We start from the raw sequence: 17,073 nt of genomic DNA, 5'->3' as shown, positions 1-17,073 counted from the left end.
CTTCGAGAACACTGTCCAACCATCTCGTCCTCTGTCGTTCCCTTCTCCTTGTGCCCTCCATCTTTCCCAACATCAGGGTCTTTTCCAGGGAGTCTTCTCTTCTCATGAGGTGGCCAAAGTATTGGAGCCTCAGCTTCACGATCTGTCCTTCCAGCGAGCACTCAGGGCTGATTTCCTTAAGAATGGATAAAGTACTTGTGAAATAATAACTATTTCTTCTGTTCATTGACAACCCTGGCTCAAACCATGACTATACTGCTTGGGCTGATCTTTTCCATGTCTCCAAGGAGACCACTAGATAATGGGCAATCAGGTCATCTCATTCATTTGCCAGGAGTAGACATAAAAGAGGTAATTGCATACAACTTCCTCAGTGTGCAATGTTGCCTGGTGGCATGCAATAGTATAGTTTCTGCTAATGGTAAACAGCTCAAACGACTTGCTCATCAAGTATCCACTGTGGGCAGTCACAGAAGAAAGGCAGCCTCTGCAAAAAAAGAACAGAATAGTCCTTTCTTTCAATTCCTCCCCAAATTTCATAGATGTATACTTGGGAGTTAAACTGCATTATTATGCTCAAGTATAATAGGATGGTGAACTATTTTCGACAGAAAGTCTATTATTCCAGACCAGGGTGTTATTACAGAATCTACATGAAGGATTTTGGGGTTTGATTTCCTCTGTTTCTTTCCACTCAAAAGCTGTAAACGGTTTAACGCTTTTGAATTATTGCTCAGGCCTTCTCATTCGGTTTCATTGCGACCTTGAGCAATTCATTTGCAGGAGTTTTGCTAATGGCCCTAAAAAAAAAAAAAAAAAGAGGAGGGGGAAAGATAGCAATGAGTTTCACTTTGATAAGAATACTAGAGGTATGCTGTGTATTATTTTAATGTTGTTTTTTATGAAATCTCTGTTATGTTATCATTATAATTCTTCATACTTTGGGGCTCTGCCTTTTGTCATTTCTACGCTATTTCTTCCATTTCTACAAAATACATTTCTCAGCCAGAGGTAATGTAATGACCAGGCTTTGACCTCCATTTTTATGTTCCTCCTACTGTGAAGAGAAATTGAAGATGAAATGTATAGAGAGCTAATAGCTGTACAGCCTTCGTCAATCTAGGAAGTATAAAGATCCCAGCCATGGGACACAGTTAAATATTAAAACTGTATTATGTGCTCTAAACAATTTCTGATGCAACTCCCCAGCATGTTTTAATGATCTAAGAAGTTATTGCATTATGAGGGTTTAATTTGAAAGTCTCCCCCTTTCTCTTTTTTATTATGATTATTGAATCAAAACTTTTCCCTGATGGCATTTCAGGGAAGTTAGATAATCATAAAGAAATACAGCACACAGTGCCTTTTTCTTATTATACATTCCTTCAGCCATTCCTTAGCACAGCTTATCTAATTATTTGTTATTGATCAATTGATATGTTTTCATGATATCCAATAAATGAATAAGAAAATAAACACAGTACTTTCAGGAATAGCTGAATGAATTTATTCAATTTTAGTGAGAATTCCCATTTTATTTTTCCTTTTGGCAGCTATGTTGGAGCATTTGAACAAAATGTGAGAATATTTTTTTTGATCAGTTGAACTGCTGGCATGCTGAACTTTTGCTTGTCAGAAGTACTGTGCTAATCAGATTGTTTTAATGCGTTGTGGATCATTATCTCTTATTACGTTCTTGCTTTCCCCCCATTATTGTCATGTTCTGTTGTGAAGAAATAACACGAACTTGAATTACTGAGGGCCAAACTGCCCACTTTTATATTGGAGGAACTCCTGCCACATAATCTGATCTGGAACGTCTTCCCCATTAGGACTGGGTTCCTATCTTGATTTTCTGCTGAAAATTACCCTGTATCTGGCTGTTACTTTCCTCTGAATGATGGCAAAGGTGCTGTTTTCAAGCAATACTTTCTGGTGCAAAAAGCGGTCAAGAGAGTTTTGTTCGGCAGAAAACTGATGTGGGATACCAATTCAGATGTAGCAGATGTAGGAAAGCATGGGAGAAGCATGTCATGTAATGGAAAAGTGGCTTGCTATCACTATTATTCCAGACTGACACTCCAGGAATAATCAGGCCAGAACCATGGACAGTAGTGCCATCTTGGTCCATCCCTGCCAGGAGGCCTAATGATGCTAAGAGGTCCAGGAGAGTTGCACACCCTCTCTGTCCACATTTCCATGCAGATTATCCAGCAGGGAAACCAAGACAGTTTCATTTCCAAATCCAGGCAGAAGCCAAAACTGGGATGAATCTAACTAATTATTTCAACCTAGGAAACTCCAGTGCCAAAGCACAACCGCAAATATTATAAACACAAGCTGAAATACATAAACACAGACGCAAAATCAATGCCTAATACAACTTCACTGGACTTTCTCATTGGTGGCATAACTACTGCCAAATCAAGCCTAATATATGAAGTCTGTGGTGCACAGCTGAAACTACCCAGGGAAGCACTGGAGACTGTTTTATACATAGAGAGAACAGACAATATGCTGAGCATGGGAGCAGGAATTGTCTCCAAGTATCTTCTGTGCTGTTCCAGGGAATCCTGGGGAACTTGCATGCTACATGGATTATCTGCTACAGCTGCTTTCCTTCTTTAAAACATTTCTCTGTTTTTCAGAGGGAAAGAGCTTCCTTGCCACCACAAGGGCTCGCAGAATCCACTTCTGTTGTCCATTTCTTAGTCCCCACAACACAGGAATATAGTTTAAGAGCATGTGAACATCCACAGATAACAAGGACTCCTCCAAAACAAAGTTGATGTGAACAATCATTTCTGACCAGCAAAAAAACACCATAGGATGCCCACATCATATGCTTCAAGGTTTTTATGACCATTTTGTGGGGGAGTGGAATGTGTTCATAGTGTACTGATGTAACAAGGTGCAGGAAAATGCAGATCCATATACTTTATTAGGTATAATGCAATCAATTATTTTCTTTGAACCAGTTATATAGAGGTTTAGTATAGAATGCGAAAGGAAAATATGCATTATAATTATTCTGCTCCTTTATTATTGTTCATTGATTCACTTTTTCCTTTCTTCCTCATTGTATATAATATATATTTATATTACATGAAAGAATAAAATAGTGAAAAAAGAACAAAGGATTTTCAGTGTTTTATTGCCAGCATAAGAGCCAACTCCTAGGGACTGAGGTCCCTTCGGCCCACATAATAAAACATTTGAGGAAGGCCCCCCCCCCCAGTTGATGGGCATTGCCATTCAACTGGTGTGCATGTGCCACTTTTTGTGATTATGTGGGACAAGACTTGCCTCCTGCCATATTTTATTCAAATTGGCACCCCTGATTGCCAGCATCTACCTCAAATAGCCAACTTATTGTGTACTGCCCTCTTGTTGTTTAATGGTTCAATGTTTATGAATTTTGTATTGAATTGGTTTCTCTTTAACGCTATAGGTTTATTGGAGCATTTTTTAAATTGTTCACTTTGCCGTGTTGTTTGGCCAATATTTTGATGTCATTGGAATCATTTTCAGTAGTTTGTTAGCCACTTTGGGTTTCCCTTTGAAGGAAAAGCAGAATTCAAATAAAGACTAATATAAACAGAAAGTTACAAACTATGTCAGATCTCCTCCCAAAGATATTCACAAGCTCTGAAATTCTATTGAAAACATTCTTGGCTCAGGAAACACCTCATGAGAAGCAAAAGGCTGCAGATTTTTTACTTAAAGAAAAGAGCTTTGTTGACTTGAGGTAGATGATAAGCATTGTGGGGAAATGTATAATGTACAGCTTTCTCTGTGTTGGCTGTGCCTCAACAGAGAATAAGAAACACTGCTTTATTTCCTCTGATCATAAAAAATCACCCACAACCTCCAGAAATTATATATATATATGAATATGAGAAAACTGTTTCTTTCCATGGGCATAAACTCCAACACAGACTTATGACAAATTTACTCTCTATCAGCAGAATAGTTTGGTCTGTTTTAGACCTAAGACACATTCTTTTAGTTGAGAAAATGTCAGGCAAACTAATCTCTCCCACTTCGCTTGAATAGACAACTGACCTTCCTAACACAAGTCAAATGATCGTTGTCATTATGACTCTTTTATGATCTTACTAATGAAGTCCACAGTTTATGCTTCTAGTCTGATTAATAATGCTGGAGAATTAACCAAGCAGAGATAATTCATTAGGCTGATCACAGTTCTTGGCAAGTGTATTTATTTTGTTTTTCATTAGTTACAGAAAAATAATATGGGAAATTGTCCTATCTCTGCATGTCTGTATGGCTCCAGTGGAAAGTCTTGAGATGCATGAAGAGGTTTTTTTACTTATTGGTATGAGAGATACAGAACCAAATAATGTAAACTAAAAATCCTTTAATTATACTGGCTCAGAGGAAGGGTAGATAGAAAAGAGTGAACAAGAGGACCTTCAGCACCTGATTGAAATATTAATATGTAAGTCTTCATTGCTAGGTTTTGCATGCAAATAGAACTTCCCCCCCCATGGATTAAAATCTATTTTTCTTTACATTGTGCTCATTAAAATGCGCACCCAAAAGTACACATTGAACAACATACACATTGTGCACCTACTCCTTTTACACAGAATTAATTGAGGCCAGCTCTTTTGTCCAGTGTAATGTACAGTCTATATTAGATTGATAAGACAGGAGGGGAGGGGAGCGGTCATGGGCTAAAAAAAGAGCAATGAGAATGGGTAGAGTCTACTTAAGGCTAAGTTGATTACATCTGTCATGCTACAGTGAGATGAGAGAGAGGGAGGGAAGGAGAGAGAGAATCGGTTATGAACTTGTCGCCATGCAGCCAAATGTGAGCCTAAAGATTATTATTTTTTTGAGAAATTATTGCTAATGAAGTAAATTTTCATTTCAGTAATTTCTTCCCAGAAATAGAACACAAATTACAGCAACACTCCCCTTGATACCAATGCAGTAATTTTGAACACTATATGTGCCAATAATTGGCTATATGATTGCTCATTTCATTGCTGTGCTTTTCACTATGGATCAGCTTGTAAAGTGACTTTTAATGTCATTTGTGCCTGATGTCTAAAGTTGAACTGCTTTAGACTGGATTTTAGCGTGTAGGAAATGAGTCAACATTTACTACCACAAATGGCACCAATTAACACTTTAAAATGTATATCCCATTGCTCATGTATGTCTCATAAATGGGGCCTGCATGCGTGTTTTAACTATACTACAACCAGGATTAAACCAAGGCACAAGCCCTTAGCAACCCTTTACATCAATTTCAATTAAAACAAGAATGAATTTGTTCACAGCAGGAAAGGAAAATATTTTTGGGGGGTAGCTGCTGCTTGTTCTGCTTCCCATTCTCCCATTCTCCTTTCCTTCCAATGGCTGCAGTTCTTTTCTATTATCATGCTTTTATTATCCAGAGTTGTCTAAGGTGTATGATATAGATGGGGGGGGATGCTTATGCCCCTCCATGGCTTTTGGAGAATACAGCCTCTTCTCCCTGGGGGAGAAATTTGTTGACCAATTTGCATAGGGCGATGGTGGAAAAATAGCTGAAATTCTTAGAGAAGATTGGGGTGGAGAAAATGCCACTTCCACAGCAGGAGCCCCGCTACCCCAATGCTTCTGCCTCCCTAGTATTTTGGGGAATACAATGAAGATCTCTTTATTGACTTGCACAGGGGGAGGCACAGGTCAATGAAAAACACACACAGTTGTTAATGCCTCTCCCAAATCACTGTGATTGGTGTGCCCTGCTGAAATAATTCACTATGATTAACAGCTAGATCTGTCAGTCAAAATGAAAGACGTTGTGTACCATCTCCCATCTTCAGGTCTGAGTATTCCCCAGTCAAATTTTGTTTTTCAAGCAAAAAAATCTGATTGTGTGTTTTTAGAGAGCTGGAGCCACTCAGAATCTTAGGGAGTTTTTGATCAGCCTCAAGATGCCCTTTAATGGTGCACCATAAATAAGAGAACCTTTCCTGAATCACTCCAATTTGCCCCACATCCTTGGAAATTGTGCACCCATCGGAGGGATCAGATTTTGCTCAAAGACAGCCAGGTTTGGATGCTTACAGTAGAACTGCAGCTAAGCCTTGATGATTTGTCCTGCCTAGTTATCCTGTTTCTGCATCTGCCCTCCTGTGATATCAACTGGGCATTTCTCAACTACATTTTTTAAAAACTTTACGCAATTTGTTTAATGGATTTTTTTGCCATCTCTAATCATTTACCTTCCCTATTGCAGGGAACCAGGGCACAATGCTGAACTCACTGTCAACTCGTGTGACTTCTAGGATGTCTTGCCTGACTAGTTAAATCTACACAAACTCTTCTGTAGCAGCTTGCCGGTCAGTCTGTAGGTGAGAAACTCTAATGTTAAGTCCAATATCTAATTATGTGCATTTGCTCTTTTGACCATTCAGATGAACTACAGAGTCATGAGATTTGGAAGGAACTAAAAAAGTCATTTACAGCTACAGCATTCCTGATAGGTGGCCATCGAGCTTCCTCTGCTTAGTATTTCGCTATGGTTGTTCCCACAAATAATAGAAGAGACTTCTAATTATTTAAATAATCCCAGGTTGTTCGACTACATAATGGGCTGTCTGAATCCATACACACTGTTGTCTTGATTCTGAAGCCCTGTACTAACAGTGCTTCATTAGCAAAGGCTTCATGTCAGAAAGAATCACCAACACATTGTTGAAGCAACCAAGACATCTTGTGAACTTCCTGACCCTGGTAGTCAATAAGATTCTTTTATGTGGAGTTCTAATATGCAAACCATTAGAGTTAATGAAAGAGCTCTTGACCTGGCTGATGTCGAGGGTCAGCAGAAGTTTACAGACACCTTTGCCTGACATTCTTATCATGCCAGGCAGCTTGGGGGTGTCTCGTTTGCTTTTCACAGGCTGGGTAATAATAAAATGGAGCGGAGTGCTCCTAAATCTATAGAGGAAATAAGATTTCAGTCTTCTTGGAGTCTGGGCCATCTTCTGCTGCACTCAGTGGGTTGAGTAGATATTCATTCAGTATTCATTGAGTATGGAAACTGCAGGAGGGGAGGCTGTTGTTCTCAGGTCCCACTTGTAAGCATCCCATAGGAATCTGGTCAGCCACTGTGAGAAGAGGATGCTGCACCTGATGAGCCATGGGCCTGATCCCACTAGTTTTTCTTCTGTTACTATCTTGTGATTTATGAATAGTCAGAGGAATGTGTTTGGTTGAACTCTCTGCATTCAAAATACCTGTAACCAAAAGGACACTTGTGTTTCCATTTCTTATACAAGGATCATACCCTTGTGAGTAATATCTGAAGCACAAAGCAAGTCTTAGGGTTTAAGATGAACAGCTGAGATGGTAACTGATGTGTGGTAAAGATGCCATAGGGGGGCTTTGTGTGTGTGTGTGTGTGTGTGTGTGTGTGTGTGTGTATGGTGAATGACTGCTTGATTGCTTTGATAAATCTACAGATAACAAAAATATAAATGTTCCTCCGGCTTCTGTCCAAATCCTTCCCTGCATTACCCACCTCCTTACTCAATATAAAACCAAGGACCAGAGACATGTTACAGTTGTCATGGAAATGTTGCCCAAAAAAATTTCTCCATGGTAAGTGATACCCACAAGATTGTGGAGATCAGCCATGGATTCTCCATGCTTCCACTTCATCCATGAACCCTGCCAGAAAGAGCTTGACTATCAAAACTGGACAGCCAAGCTCCATGTGGCAATTGTCTTTAAACACTTGTAGACTGAGATGGAATCACCCGCATGCCTGTCATACAACTGTATTGTGTGCTCCAAACCTTATGCCAGTATTGCTGGCCACATCAGTACAAGGACCGGAAAACAGATTTGCACAGCCAACCTATGCGTGGAACCTGGGGTTGTTTTAGGGAATGTGACTGTCTCTTCACAGACCCTTTGTTCATGAGTAGCCTTGCTATGTGATAATCTGTGAAAACACTCAGAAGGGGAATAACTCTTCTGAGAAAGGCATGGGAAGTATGCAGCTGTGTAGTGAAAATTGCGATTATCTTGGGGACTCCTTGTCACGAGCCATTGTGGCAGTCTCTGTAATGGCTAGACAAGCCTCCAGCTTCTGTGGTATCACTGATTGTTTAGATTAGTTCTGTGATTAGCTTGTCAGTCTTACAGAAAGCCTGAGTTGTATGTAGGCAGTGTTAAATAGGTCTTGATCGTTCAAGGTAAAAACAGATTTCAATTTCTGGCAACTAAATCTTGTCTTAACTTTCTGATATTTATAAAACTAGTTACATCTCTAAGAATAAACACATAGCAAATTAAGTGAGCACTTGTCTAGAGTCAAAGACATTTTTTCAACCAAAGGAGGATCAACTGCCTGACTTCCTGAAGGTATTGTGTAAAAAAAAAAGGGGGGGGTCATTGTTCTTGTGAATTTGAACTCTCGACACTTTAGTTTACTGGAAGGAGAAAAACTTGCTTAACTAGGCTTCTAGGTTAGGTTTCTAGGTATAACCTTGTTGAATTTTCCTATTGTCCTGGTCTTTCTGGTGAGACAGCAAAAACGCATTCACATGGTAATGAGACAATCAGGTGTAGAAAGAAAATGTTATCACTATCGTTCAATAAGACCTGTTGCAAGGTTAATAAATTCTGCAGGCTAAAGGGACCATCAAAGTCAGAACAAAGTATAAGGGCAGTGAAGCAGTTTCTACAGATGATGCTTCATTTATGGATGGCAGGACCTAGATAGAAAGCAGCAAGTTGAGGATGAACACGAACAATTCATGGATTGCACACTTTTGTGCTACAAATGGGTTAGCGTGTACACAGCCTATGACCAGAACATGATGTTGGTTTCCAAATGCTTTAGCCATTCTCCCGAAGCTGTGTTTTAATTTGGCATTGCATGAGCCCACATCCTCTAGGCAGTTACACTGATGGAATTAAAATGAAAACAAAATGCAGATGACATCTCATTAGGTGCCACAAATGTTTCCAGTTGTTGTTTTATGAATGCTGAAGGAATGAAATTAAAGGTATGCCACAGAGTTAGGAAAATCAAAACACTTCAGCGCTTTGTTATCCCCTTAAGGCAATGTAGCTCTTATTAGTGTAATAGAAACCTTCATGTGTGTGCCAGCTTTTCTATGTATTAACATTCTGAAAAAACACTGCAGACACAACTCTGAGTGCTAATGTATCTGCTAATGTATTTACCTGATGAAATTTGCAACTGTGATAGGTGCTGTGTAGTTTAACAGCATACTATCTTCTGATTAAGAGACAAGGGAAGAAGAGTTGCTTATACTGTGGTACCTCTGGTTACGAACTTAATTCGTTCCTGAGGTCCGTTCTTAACCTGAAACCGTTCTTAACCTGAGGTACCACTTTAGCTAATGGGGCCTCCTGCTGCTGCCGCACGATTTCTGTTCTCATCCTGGGGCAGAGTTCTTAACCCGAGGTACTACTTCCGGGTTAGTGGAGTCTGTAACCCGAAGTGTTTGTAACCTGAACTACCACTGTACGGGACAGAGAACTTCTTTAGGTCTGTGAAAGGGCTTCTGTTGGAATTAGTACTGTCAGAGAGCCACTCTGTGCATGAATAGTGGGGCTGGTGATGGACCAAAGCACTTTCTGACCTTCTAAAAATGGGACATTTCCACAACTGTTTTCTCTGCTTGCCCAAGGCTACTATGTTGCCCAGTAAGACCCCCTTCTCCACTGTGCCATAAACTTCAGTACGTTTTTCTAGCTCTCCACTTCTGATCTCAGCTGGCAACCCTGGGACTAGGTGAAACCTTATTGAGAGAGCAGATTTGACTCAAGGGGTTATTTCTGATGATTTTTTTTTACAAAAAATCACATGGGCTAAGAAAGGCTATGGAGTGCTCCACCTAGGAGTGTATGAGAATGAGAAACAGCAATGGTAAAAAGATGGCAAGCATTTTAATGGTGGATGCATTCCGGAACTTAGCTTTGTGGCATGTAGTTCGTGGCGACATTTCAGATTGTGAATACCTCTGAAATTTTCATTCCACAAACTCTTGGTAGTGCCATCTTAAAATCTCCACTTTGTCAGCAGTGAGTTGATTCAGAAAGGGACTTCTGAAATAAATCACTCAAACACCATTACGGATTTGATGGATGAAGCTGACACAATAACAATGCAAATTCTCATCTTACTGAAGCAAGCATATTTCAAGTGATGGCACTTGACAAAAAGAAAACCTGCACTTCCTCTAACCATCAGAGATATAAACATAAGAAGTTTTCACAGTTTATTCTTCTTTATCTTAACCATCATCATAATCATCATCCTCATCCAAAATAGCTATATTTCCGCATCTATTTTTATTCCCCTGTTGAAAGAAACAATGGAGGGTGGAAGTGCAAGAGCCACAAGTGCTTCTTAAAGTCTATTTTGCAAAATTACATTACTACCAAGATTTGAAAATGGTACTGAAATTGATTTTTTTTAGAGTTTTATGTACAGATGAACAGGTTGCTAAAGATTAGTATTGCAGGTAATGATTAAAGCACGTTATTTTACAACTTTTTTTATCAGCCACATTATGTTAATCATGCTGTATTCCATTTTTCAATAAAAGGTCAACAGTGCACTGTTTGTTCAGAATATGCAATTTAAACTTCATGTCTGTCATTAGAGATAATCTAGGCTTGCTGTATCAAGTGGGGTTGTCATAGTAACTAGACCCGAGATCTCTGTTTACAGCCTTTGGAGAATAAACATTTTGCCTTTTTTTTCTTGGGGAAAAAAAAAGTCAAACAATTAAATAAGGTTTGGAAACAAAACCATAATAGCCCAGAAAGAGAGACGTCATTCGTCAAAAATCAATATATGTGATGCAGTTGGTACAAGTCGAAGCATTCATGCAATTGACTGACAGCTATAGTGAAATATTTCCCCTGGGATGAAGGAAGTAACTGATAATGTATCACAATGCCTGGAAGCAGAATTCATTTAGCTTGGCTAATGGGTTTTGTTCCAGCTATTATAACACTGAAGAATATTTGCTTAAATTTCATTTAATGCTAGATAAAGGGTTTAAAAATGTTAAAAACATTGGTCGTTCATAACAGCACAAAGAGATTTTACTCTTGTTTTCTGTGAGACTCTTTGCCTTCCTGCTGAAGATCATTCAGAGAGCATTCATATTTAACACTGGCTTTGCATTTTTAAAATTCTTTTCTGCTGGGCTTTTGTGTGTGTGTTTGTGTGCTCCCACTCGCCCACAAATGTAGGAATAATCTTTGGCCATTTCTGGTAACATGCACTAACACATTGTGGCACCGCGGCCGAGTTGTCTGACATCTGATTTCAAATACTCAAATTGGCCAGTGCCTGTACTCAAGTGTAGAATTCATTTTGCTAGAGACGTATCAAAACATTACCTCTCCAGTCCAAACAAGGACAAAGAGCAGTCACACTACCACTGAGCATGTCCAGAGTGTATCCCTTGCTGATTCATCTGCATCCAGAACAATAAGAGTTGGCAATTAATCTAGATTCTGACTAGGAGACAAAGTTGGCTAATGGTGGGCATTGGATACTAGCCTCATTTGGTAGTCAAGGTGCCAAGATTCTTTGAGTTAACCTACTAACCATTGTAGTCCTTCCTTAGCTCCAGTAACATGCAAAAACCTTCCACTCATATGGTTTGGTTGTACAGTGGTACCTCGGGTTAAGTACTTAATTCGTTCCGGAGGTCCGTTCTTAACCTGAAACTGTTCTTAACCTGAAGCACCACTTTAGCTAATGGGGCCTCCCGCTGCCACTGCGCCGCCGGAGCACGATTTCTGTTCTCATCCTGAAGCAATAGTGGTACTATTTCTGGGTTAGCGGAGTCTGTAACCTGAAGCGTATGTAACCTGAAGCATATGTAACCCGAGGTACCACTGTATTGTGTTGTTACAATCCACCATTAAGAGTCAATAGGCACTTACACAATTAGTCACCACAGCAAAAGTGGGGTGAGAAGGCAGATTATTGTCTATAATCCTATGCATACCTACTCAAATCATATAAGTCCCACTGAGATCAATTACACTTACTCCCAGGTAAGTGCATATATGTTTACAGCAGCGTCAGATTTAGGGTGGTTCAAGCAGTTCCCCTGCACAGGACGCCGAGCTGAGGGAGTGCAAAATAATTAAAATAATTTTAAAAACCTAAAATGAACAAACAAAACAAAACAAAACCAAAAACAATTTATACGGGTACTGTCAGGGAACTGCCATCGGAGCCAGAGGGAGAGGGAGGGCTCCAGAGGGATTCCGGAGAGCGTCCCGGGAGGGAGAGAAGCAGCCCATCTTCTGGGGAAGGAAATCAGCGTAGCACCAGTGGAGAAGGGGGGCAGATGGGGGAATCGGTGAGGTGGCTCCATGACTCCTCGCCGGAGACCAGCGGGGAGAGCACGGGTCCTCCGCTGCCCACACCCTCCCTGCACAGAAGGCTTCCGCGCAGGGAGAGTAGGCGACGACTAGGCGTCAAAGAGCTTCTTTGCTGGAAGAAGTTCAAGAAACGCCCACTGATGGATTCTGCCAGCGATTGAGACAGCCATGGGTGAGTGGCTGTCCGGACAGAAAGAGTTCACCCAGGTAACGCAGCCAGGTGCGGTGCCGATTTACGCACGAGCAACCCCTAGAACCATTACAGGTACCTACTGAGAAGTTCCATTAAGAATGCAACTGTACCAAAAGGAATTCTTGTGAAAATAAGTAAGAAAGAAAACTGGGGGGTGCACTGAATTTTGTCTTTGCTCAGAGCGTTATATTACTGAAGTCCACCCCTGTTTGCAGCCTTCGAGGACACTCAGAAGCAAGCCTGAGTTCAGTTGGGATTTCTGCTAGGGAAGGGGGCATAGGGTTACACTCTGAGGCTATCCCAGACCTGCTTGTCAACTTCTGAGTATACACGCATAGTAGGAATGGGGAACCTGAGGAACTTTGGCTCCCATCACCCCTGGCTGCTGGCAGTGCTGGCAGAGGCTGATGGGAGTTGGAGGCAACAAGACCAGGAGGGCCACAGGTTCACCATCAGGGCTGCACTGCTAGTCATTTTCTTCAACTCCTGCTGCCATTGCAACATACCAAGTGGTTTGCCAGCAGCCACACTGCTTTGAGATACATGATAAGCTGTAGAGGGAAGAGCACTGGTCCCTCATAAACCTGTCAGAGACACTAGCATCCATTCTGGTGCAGCAATGTGGCCGGGATATCTTTAAGTTATGAGTGAGAATCTAATGGGGGTGTAAATGCAGCTTCCTTATAGCTTAGCAGAAGATGTTGGGAGAGGGCAAGTGGTATCATGGTAAAATTTACATCAAAATGAAGTTCCTGAAGAAATCCTAGCTCTCTGCTGGTAAGGCTGGGGGGTAGGAAGAGGGCACAGAAGGCTGTGTACACTAATGTTGCCATTCAAGTTTGTAAAGCACTCCTCACTCACATCTGTGCTTCCTGAATGAATAATTAAGAGGAACAGTTGCTGCCAAAACCACAAATGTGCGCTGCTAATGTGCTTGCACCGCACTGCCTCAGCTGGGAGTTTCCTGAGCTTTGGAAGGTGTGCATATACAATCCAATAAAGATGACTGGTTGATTTTCTACATGCAATTTAGCTTCTTTCCCTAAAGGAGAATATCTTCCATGCTCTGATCTGTTTGCGCTAGAGCACAAAGTTGCCCCCTAATTATCTGCTCTATTTGTAGTGCTTGACCTTGACTGTATTTATAATGCAGGGTGTGTGTGTGTGTGTGTGTGTGTGTGTGTGTGTGTGTGTGTTGAATCTGGAAATCAGGTACAGGCTTGTGAAGCTGTTGCTCTGTATTTTTATGAAAATGGGTAAAGCAGTCAACTATGATTAAATGGGCACAAGATGTTGGACATAACATTATGTTTGCTGACTGGGAACAGTTATGGACCACCGGTATGAAATTTACGGCATGTAATGCCTTAAGAGAGAATATTATGAAAATGATATACAGGTGGTACATGACCCCAGTCAAGCTTGCAAAAATATATCATTTGCCCGATAATAAATGTTGGAAATGTAAGGAGGTTGAAGGTACATTCTTTCACCTTTGGTGGACGTGCCCAAAGATTAAGGCTTTCTGGGAAATGATTTATAATGAAATGAAAAAGGTATTTAAGTATACCTTCTTGAAGAAACCAGAGGCTTTTCTCTTGGGCATAGTCGGCCATTTGGTGCCAAAGAAGGACAGAACTTTTTTTATGTATGCTACAACGGCAGCAAGAATACTCATAGCAAAGCACTGGAAGACGCAAGATCTACCCACTCTGGAAGAATGGCAGATGAAGTTGATTGACTGTATGGGACTGGCAGAAATGACTGGCAGAATCTGCGACCAGGGAGAAGAGTCGGCAGAAAAAGATTGGAAGAAATTCAAGGACTATTTACAGAAATACTATAAAATTAATGAACTTTGAAAATGCTGGATCGAGCTTATGTGGTCTCTAGCTGTTATGATAAAAATAATTGGGATTAAAATTGTTTAAGTCATAAAATTTAAAAAAGTTGATTGGAAAATAAGGTGTTAGTTAAAAGGAATGTTAAGAGATTAGGATTTGCTGGATTAACAATTTGAACTAGAAAACAAGAAGGGGAGGTATGAGGAAGTCAAAGAAACATGTTATTGAAAAACTGTGGTTGAAATTGATTTGTTTTTAATATTTTTCTTTTTCTTTTTTCTTTTGTGTTTGTATAAAATTGGAAAATTCAATCAATATTTATTAAAAAAAAAAAGAAAATGGGTAAAGCAAACTGAGGGTCTTTACCTTCACACTAGTTTTATTTTGCTTTGGTTATTAGATTGCCCTGCATTGCTTTGACATTGTATTTTATAAATATGTTGATAATAAATGCCACAGGTCAACTCATTTTTTTTAACCCTCACAACATGAATTCATTTAGTTATGAGTTATGTCTGTCGTCTTATTTTTCTGCAATGGAAAATAAATTATTCAGCCTCACAACAGCCTTGTGAGGTTGGTGATGGCTGATAATGATGTCTATTGGCTATCTGATGGGTTTTATAATGAGTTGGGGGGTTAAACGTGCAGTTCTCACTTGCAAGTCCCAAAACCTCTGAGGGACACAAACAGCTGCCTTGCACCATCATAAGATCCCAGCTTTCCAGGTAGCATGAAAGAAATTCCCTGGAACTTCCTGGGCTTTTCTGAGAAACACAACTCTGTAATGATTCTACAATCCAAATCACTTTTCAGGAATTGGGAGAAAGGAAGCTGTCTACAAATTTATTTAGGCTGTATCTGAAGTGAACCAGGCAGCACATTCAGCTCTGAAGACTGGCTCAGAGACAAGCTGAATTTCAACCACAGCTCTCCAAAGCTCAGACCCTGAACCCGCCTTGAACAGAGGACTCACCCTGGAACACACAAATGGATGATAAAGAAAAGAGGTATCCAAGCGTGTGTGAAGCATTACTCCTTCACAGCAGCGTAACCACCTTTGGTTCCTACCAGGTATGGGGGAGAAAGTCAGTTCAGGTTGCATTTAAAGGAAAACTTACCTAGTTCACACTTTCTGAAACAATACGTGAACCAAAACACAGACAACCTTCAAAATTTGTACTTACCTGAATTTTGCAATGCAGCTCCTGGTCAAGTGTTGTGTACAAAACTGCATACACTAGCAGAACTTGGCACACAGAATTCCCACTAGAGAGAGACCCCATAAATGTGAATGATGTGGGAGAAGCTTCAACTGGAAGCCAAACCTTATTGCACATCAAAGATTCCACGCAGGGATGAAACCATATAAATACCCCAGGGGTGAAAAAAGCTTCTGTCAGACCTCCGAAGTTGCCAGAAGTCAAAGTATGCAATTATTAATTAATTAATTAATTAATTAATTATATCACCCTGTATCAAGAGATCTCAGTGTGCATATATTCATGAAAATAATATAAAAAAAGCATTATATTAGGGAAAATTGCCTTGGAAAAATCTGTAAATCTGTCTCTCTCTCAAATTGACATGGAAATGTGGAGAATAGAAACATGAGAAACTGGAAGAAACTGAAATTGACATATTTTCCCATTCCTAGTTCCAACACATTTGAAATAAAAGGCCTTTGGATTCACCTTGTTGGTTTTTTTTGAAATTAACCATTGGTGACAAGGCTCTTTCTTTTTCAATAACAGCCTGGACCTGAGCTGAGCTACTGGCCAAGATGAACACGTGAAGCCAAAAAAAAAAAAAAAAAAAAAGGAGCAACCAGAAAGGCTGAGAGTATATAAGTGTGTTTAGCTAGTTGTAGAAATCAGGTCATAACTAGGAACAAAAGGGTGGTAAAGGCTCAGCATTGATCAAAGTTATTAAATGCCTCCGGCGTTGTTTTAATATGGCATGCTCTCCGCAAAGAACTGCAGGGGGGTGGCTAGGGATGCAGCTAGCATGCTTTAACTTCTCATTTACTTTCCTAAGTATCTGGCAGCATTATATGGAGCTGTATTGCTGAAAGACTGGAATGTGCAGGAGGAGAGGGCAAATGTAGGTGGCTTCCCCAGGGTTTCTCATCAGAGAGGACAAGGAAAGTTGAATCTCTGCAGGCAGCTTGAGCTTTGCCAGAGAAGAAGCTCTTATGATAACAGTGGTGTTAAATGGTGAGGTTTTTTTTTCTTTTGGGGGGCGGAATGGAAAATGTGAATAGAGTAAGTGCAGTTGACTTTCTTCTAATGGAATTGTAAGATGCTGTTCATTTTTACAGCCCCCGAAGGCACTCTTAATCTGTTGCACGATTTAACGTAATGTTTTGTTGTTTGGGCTTTTAAAAAGTAGACCCTTCTCACCGAAGGATGCTCATCCACCCAGAGCATCTCAGCCAAAGCTTAAAGAGCACAATAAAGAAGCATCACACAATCCTGTCACCTTTCAAATCCATCAGCAGCACTTAGCAGGCATATGTGTCAAGTGTTGTCTAGCTGGCTAGGCTTGGAGATCAGAGTGGTTGCTTTTATTCAGCAACTCCCATCATTGATGGATGTGTAGACAAAGGAATCAGAAATG

General features: G+C 40.3%; 1 long non-coding RNA gene across 1 annotated transcript in view; it reads left to right on the top strand.

Moving 5' to 3' along the window:
• Positions 1-2,689: 2,689 nt before the first annotated feature.
• Positions 2,690-17,073, top strand: part of LOC310763907 — a 32,400-nt gene continuing 18,016 nt past the window's right edge. The window contains exons 1-2 of the long non-coding RNA XR_014548908.1: positions 2,690-2,852; positions 6,260-6,374. This is a non-coding gene — a long non-coding RNA (uncharacterized lncRNA). The remainder of the gene's footprint in view (positions 2,853-6,259; positions 6,375-17,073) is intronic.

The sequence above is a fragment of the Podarcis filfolensis genome (assembly GCF_964270895.1).
Source record: "Podarcis filfolensis genome assembly, chromosome: 5".
Taxonomy (NCBI): Eukaryota; Metazoa; Chordata; class Lepidosauria; order Squamata; family Lacertidae; genus Podarcis; species Podarcis filfolensis.
Note: the sequence above shows the minus strand (reverse complement) of the source record. Positions and strands in the feature narration are given on the sequence as shown.